The sequence below is a fragment of the Prenolepis imparis genome, unplaced genomic scaffold (genome assembly GCF_030444845.1).
Source record: "Prenolepis imparis isolate NDT839.2.m4 unplaced genomic scaffold, iyPreImpa1.0 SCAF_10, whole genome shotgun sequence".
Classification (NCBI taxonomy): Eukaryota; Metazoa; Arthropoda; class Insecta; order Hymenoptera; family Formicidae; genus Prenolepis; species Prenolepis imparis.
In genome coordinates, this window is record NW_028141168.1 from 4102475 (window position 1) to 4109777 (window position 7303).

Sequence of the window (7303 nt, forward strand, 5' to 3'; positions counted from 1 at the left end):
ACTTTTGAAGATGAAAGAAAACGTATGTACAGAGCCATCATTTATTTCTCGAATTCTTTAATAATTACAAAAATTTGTCAACACTGTATCATTATTTTTTAAGGCAATTTTAATATTTTTGAAAATTAGTTGAAAATATAAAGGAATATATTTTCTTTTTATTTTATTAAAATCATTATTCTTTATGTATATCTATAATAAAAACTTTTTCTCTAAAAAATGAAATAACAGCCGTTAATAAGTAAAATGTAAAGAAGAAAAAAGAAATGTATACATTATAAAGTATAAAAAAATTTTGCAAACAAGCTTTAAATGTAAGATATAAAAAATTTCTCATACACTCTATGAGAGATTTTAACTTGAAAAAAAACATAAATTATGCAAATGTGTGACGGGATAATTTATGCAAATAGAATTCGTAAAATAAACATAGTGGAAGCAAACTAGAAAGTTAAACGGCTTATATACGAACAAATTTTATATACGAACGCATAATGTGCACCTCATATTCCTGTCTTCTCTTCTCTACGAAATGATTACGTCATTATTATTAGTATTATTCATATAATTTAAATGGATATTAATTATACGATAGCACAATAGGGTATTTTATTACCGTAATATATAATTTCAGCATAACTTACACTTTTTAATAACGCTTTCGTCTCTAAATACATACAAAGTATAACAAATTTGCATATACGTATATATATTCTCTTATATTATAAAGTTTATATAAGAAATAACTTAATTGTATTTCTTTACGAGATATATGAAAATACCGTTTAGGAGAGAGAGGAAATTCTTATTTGGAAAACTTATCGAGGAATCGTTGACTTTCCGGTTAAACCACAAATAACGGAACGTCCTATATAATTCGCATTACATGTCACATGGAAAATGCGAGAAAGTTGGCGACAGTAAAGAACACTTTATCGCATCCAGATGTTCGCCGCAATCGCTTAAAATACATTCTATTATCAACTGCACGAGAACTGCAAATGCCATTCGCGATGCGAAGAGATCGCTACGAATGGCTTTATGTAAGATTTCCTGTTTCGCCTCATGAATATGTCGTTAGTTTTTAAAGATATATAATTTAACGGAAATAGAGAGAGAGGAGAATATATATATATACATATATTCGCGCACCGGTCGCGATCGGGATCGAGGTAACACTTAGAGTTAGAGGTTAGGGTTAGGGGAATCCCTCGCGATACGTGAGACTCTCTCGAAACATCAGACGTGCGACAAATCGATTCATCGTGGTGCGAATAATGCAAACAGTCGCGTGAGTAGCCGATTCCTCGGCATCTCGTATCCTATGCAAATGCACAGTAGTCACGAGGACCACTTCTCGCCAATTGACCTCCCAAGCACGCGTAACGTCACACAAGTCGCATAAGTTGACAATCTTGAAGAGAACGCGCATTGTAAAACGCGGTAATCGAGTTTAAAGACTCCGTTAAAGTGGGACAAGAATCGAGTTTTGAGTTTGCGACATTCATTATATTCAGGTTTTGAGATTACGTCAAGTAGCTTCGCTAAAGATCGAATTATATGTTTCCATCAGTATTGTATGATTATGCAAAAAGAAATGTAAACGCATAGATTATTCGAGAATAATTGAAAACAAAGTTTTGTTTTCGTTTAGTAAGAAACTATGAATTAAAGAACTTCGCCCATTTTGGGCTACCCTAGGGCCCAATCATCAAACATATTTACTAATTTTGTAAATAATAATGGTAGTATTAAAAAAATAGTTTTGTATCTTTAAACCTCCGGAAGTAGTTATGATCTCCTAATAATGTCATTTATTCGTTTGGTTTATTATCAAAGCTATCCAAGATAACAAATACGTCATTACTGTGCTCAAAAAGTATCTATATACCTATGAAAGATATTTAGCATATCCTAGATACCAAATAACCGACATGATATGAGAACAATAGTTCCCCTACGGTACGAGCATTATTTTTACGTGCAAGGCACCTCCTCGAGGACGCAAAAAGAAATCTTCAAGAAAGAATAAATACAAAAACAAAAATTCTGGCAGTCATGTTCAACTATAAAATAAAAAATCATTAGTTTATTGCAAGCGTGAAAGCATCGCATAAGCATAACAAAATGAATACACTTTATACACCAATATTTATGATGTCCTAATATTGACCGGCGGGTGTTTTGAATATTGGCATCTATAAATTTTCAATCTTCTCTGCATGATGCCTACAATTTGATATATGTTTCATCTTTGGGCTCGGGAAGTCCATAAACTCCTATAAAAATGGGCGAAGTTCTTTATAATATTATTTTTGACTACATAATTAGACTTAAATTTGTATATAAGATTTATCTCCGTATGTAACGCTCGATATGCGTTTTTCGATAGAATTTGCTGAAGGAATATTTCTCATCTTTTTAATCTCTCCGCAAAATGTTTGTTTGGGACGAAACATGATCTTGTTAAAATAATTAACGGAATATTTTTTGTCTAGCTATAATAATATAATGATATAAATCGCAAATTTTTTGCAATTTACTAGGAAGTATTCGCAACAAGCATCGCCATCTCGTCTCCCCCCCCCCCTCCCTCCTCTCCCCTTTCTCTCATTCATCTCACGTTAATACAGTTGATAATTACGAATTCTGCTGGAACGAGTGATGGACCATCGTGACGTTTGCAAAAACGTAGGTCAATTTGTCTCATTTCTGCGGCTCGTCTTGCGTGATGAATTTCGGCGTCCGAGCGAGAAAACTGCGCGATAATGAATCTCTCTCACATCTATGAATAAAAGTTATGGGATCTGTTGCACGTAATAAAGCAGGCAAAAGCTCTCAGAGGGATGTTATTGTCGTAAAACGGAAAGTAGGAAGCACCAAAAAAATTGTATTCGATTTTTTAATACTTATTTTATAAGAGAATACTTATTTTTATTAGAAAATACTTATTTTATAAGAATTTTCCATTTATTTTTAAAATATCCTGTTCAAGTCAATCGTTATTGCGACAAGGCGTTATTCAAATAGATGCTAAAAGAATCATCTTACCTTAAGAGAAAAATCTTTAAAGATTAGTATCAGCTACTTTTAATTTATAAAAATGTAGACAAAATGGGGTTTATTTTTACATTAACAAAAGAGTACATTATTTTATAGCACACAACAAAGAAAGACCACAAAGAGCATACATATAGATACATATACATATAGATGTACTACGTCTATGCTTTCTTTATATGCAGTGTTTTCTGTTATCTGGATAAAATTATCTAAATTTTCATCTAGATAAGGTTTTTTATCTTTTATCTATATAATTAAAGTATGTGGCATCTTTATCTGTATCTCAGATAAGAAAGGTAATATCTTTTATAAAACATCTAACAAGGGATACTCACGAAGTGAGAAAAACTTTTTGGACAAATGTATATATTTTTGAAAAGTACTCACTGAGACAAGTTTAACGGTGTATATAATTGTTGCCCGAAATGAGGTCAAAGGTAAAAAATCGGGGGGTCAACTTTAGTCAAGCGGTGGATCAAGTGTATCGATGTTGGTGGGGATTATGTCGAAAAATAATATGTAATTTTCCACATAGGTTAAAATAAATGTGCTTTTTTTTTATTTGTCCTTTTACTTTTTGACTTACCCTCGTATATATTTATAACATATATAATATAATGTATTAATATTGAAATATATATTTATTTTCCGTAGTTGTCTTTTATGAGTATTTATGTCTTTTATGAATATTTATTTTTATATATATCCTATGTAAAAATTGTTGCAAATATTATCTTAAAAGTATCTAGATAAAACATTTAACTAATTTATCTTTTATCTAGATAGACTTAAACCGCAATTATCTTTATCTTATCTGAGATACAAGCGCATATGTTTTATCTGATCTATATCTAGATTATTTTAAATTATTTAAGCGCAATACTGTTTATATGTACTGAGTAAGCACGAGATCTGGATCCTGAACGATTCAATTAGGTTATGTATGTTACATGCTACTTACTCGTGAACACTTTTCTTAAGTCACTCAAACATAGACATCCGGAGGGGGGTGGGGCATTTGCTCCTTCTAGAATCAGCAAAAAATGAAGTATTTAAAATAAAAGAAAAACCAAGTTGTGCAGCCTTGCCGATATCTCCTAATCCATAGAAAAATACATTATTTTCTTATTTTAAATTCTATATATAAGTATTATAATTCTGGAAGTAACATTTTTGAATAATGCCCCTTCTTGGAAAAAAATCTTGCGGACACTCTTGCACTCAAATCTCTTTGTTTCGATTCACTTATTAACACACACTTCATTCATGCTTCTAATAAACTAAAACCATTCAGTTACAAACACTGAACACAGTGCATTGCACTGTAAATTGCAACACTATATAATCACATACGTTGCTGTAATAATATAACCATATATAATTCCAAATGAACGGTCCACATAAAAAAAACATATAACCGTTTGTTATTAACGAAGAATATTTTCTTAGTTTTACAAGATGTTCTAGAAACACTTAAGAATATCTGTTAATGTAAATGGATTTTGTAGTATACACATTCCTCTTATTTCAAGAATATAATTTTTTCAGTGAAGATTTCTGGTCTCGCGTAACAAAACTATTATTATCGTGTCTCTCTTCTTTTTTTCTCTCTCTCTCTCTCTCTTTCTTGTCATACGAAATACCGTACACTTCCCGTGCACTTCCGGCTTCTTCACGATATTAAACATTCGTCGAGAACGTCGCAATTAACGGTGACCGGCGATAAGTGTACGTTAAGTGGCCTAAGAAGAGAGGTTGTGCCTATCAGGAGTATTTCCATTACGGAGGAGCAACTTTTCTCGTATCAACAGGTAGACACTGGCTATATGTCAGGCATATAAAATCTGATTTAATAAAGTATCCATATATGTAATGTCAGAGGGCGCGTCTGGTTAAGTGAATAGAAAAAAATTCATGAATTAACATGGGTCGGACATGCGTACATACGTCGTATAATTTCTCGGCTCTTGACTTGGAATGCGCGGATGCGCACATTTTTTGACACACGTCGTTAAGGATCTACGCCCGAAGAGAAATATGCAACAGTTGTTCAGGACGTCCGGTATATATTTATAGATTCCGCGGCGGAAAACTCGTCTAACTGGATTGAGAGATTACATACGCGCACACATCTTTCCTAAGCTAATTAAAAATTTAATTGAAAGCGCAGAAAGACATTAAATATAAAACGACTCACTTCGCGCGCAAAATCTTAGTAATCCTAACTTTCTGAGTTTCGAAGGAAAGAATCCTACATGAATAATCCTATATGAAATTGGATCTCGGTAAAATCAGCTGGTTTTCTCATATTTTCTTATGTTGTAGATTATTGATCTACAATCAGTCAAATAACTCGCAGAGCCCGAGTTCGTGTTTGACTGTCTGTAAAAGAGAGTCAGTAACTGTCCATTATTTAGCTTTGAGCCTATTACATCTTTCGTTCAGTAAGTCATAAACCATAACAAAAAACAGCTGATTTTACCGAGATCCAATTTCATATAGGATTAGTGTGGGATTCTTTCCAAACGTTTTGAAACATAATCTGTCACACACAAACACACGTGTCGGACAAACGTGAAGTGTTGCAAAGAAAAAGCTGCATTCGCGGGCAGTTTTATTGGAATACACTTCGGCCGTAGTGACTGCGATAATTTATCATATACGCACGCTCGTTAAAGTCAATTGTGGTCGTTGTATTGCAACGAGCCCCATTGTCGGCGGTGCATCGACCGCGATCAAAAGTTGCGTCGCACTTTCAGCAAGAAAATCTCCGCGTCTTCGTCGCCTCGCGGCTCTTATTGCGTTTCAACGTAAATAAACGCGTTACTGCGATCCATTACGAAAGATTGCGCGAAAAGAAGGGGGAACGGGAGGAAAGAATCGCGGAAATATATATATCCCCTTTCTATCCGCAAATCGTAAATTTTACATGGCGCATCGAGGCGCGAGATCAAGTCTGAGAGAAGATGAGTATAGCCTTTCAAGAGATTTAATGAAATTTAACAGTACAAACGCGCGCGCGTGAAAGAAATATACATATGCACGCGCATCTCAAACGTATATAACCGAGCGCTTTGTGCGATTGTCTCGATTCTCTTTCTTCTCACGGTGCGATGTTGAAATAAAGATTAGGAAAAAACTAACGGTCGCTTTCCCGCATCCGCACATTCATAAACTGATAATATAGCGTAAAAAATATATAATATTAAATATGCGTATAACGTGCTGCCTCGGGGCAGAAAAAGTTTCGCGGCTGTCGATTCGGTCACATCTGGCAGTCTCTCTGAACAGTTATACAGAATAATTAATTCATCTTAATTAATCTTAACAATAATAACTTTATATCTTTAATAATCTTATATTAACTTAACCTAACCTAACCTAACCCTAACCCTAACCTTATAATTTTATATCCCAAATTTGCGAAAATCGATTTATATAAAAAAATTAAGGTAGTTCCATTTTTAAAAACATAAGTGATCTTCAATGACCTTGAAATCGCTCTTTAGAAAAAATCAGTAGCGCCAACTTCTTTCCCCCTCGAAAGTTTACAACTTTTGTCTGAAACATTTTCTCTAAAATGCATTGTTCGTTAAAAAAACTAGGTTAACCTTTAGATGACCTTGAGAAAAGTAAGTTGACCTTTTAATGACCTTGAAAAATGCACTTAAGAACAATTCGGGATTTCATGATATTATTTCCCCTTCGAAACCTTATAACTTTTGCCTGATATATAAATTAGATCGCTGAGACGATCTGACCCGCAGACCTCTTTAACGAAAAGACGCGTGCTCGCGCGATCGGCGAATTCCAATGGCTCGCACATATGTATACATATGTGCGCATATGTATGTACATACCTTGCCGGTTCTCGATTTCGCGACTCGAATATACCAAACTGGACAATCAGATTTCCAGATACGCCATTATGTATCCGAGGCGCATGTATACGATGCCCCTTTATATACCCCGTTACGGTATATATAAACGCGTTCCTAAGAGCCTTACGGTTCCCTTCTCTCCGCGTGTCGTTGACACTGCGTCGGGCAGAACGATACCGTTCGTTTCTCGCTTTTCCCTCGACTAGATCTGCTTACGTTTCGCCGATAAGCCCGGAAGAGCCGCGGCAGAATGTCGGGGAACGTCCTTGCATATCCTCGGGGGATCGTAGATGCGGCGGATTACGGTGGAGGATCGCGATTTATAAATGATAGAGTACTCTGCGTTGATACCACTGCTT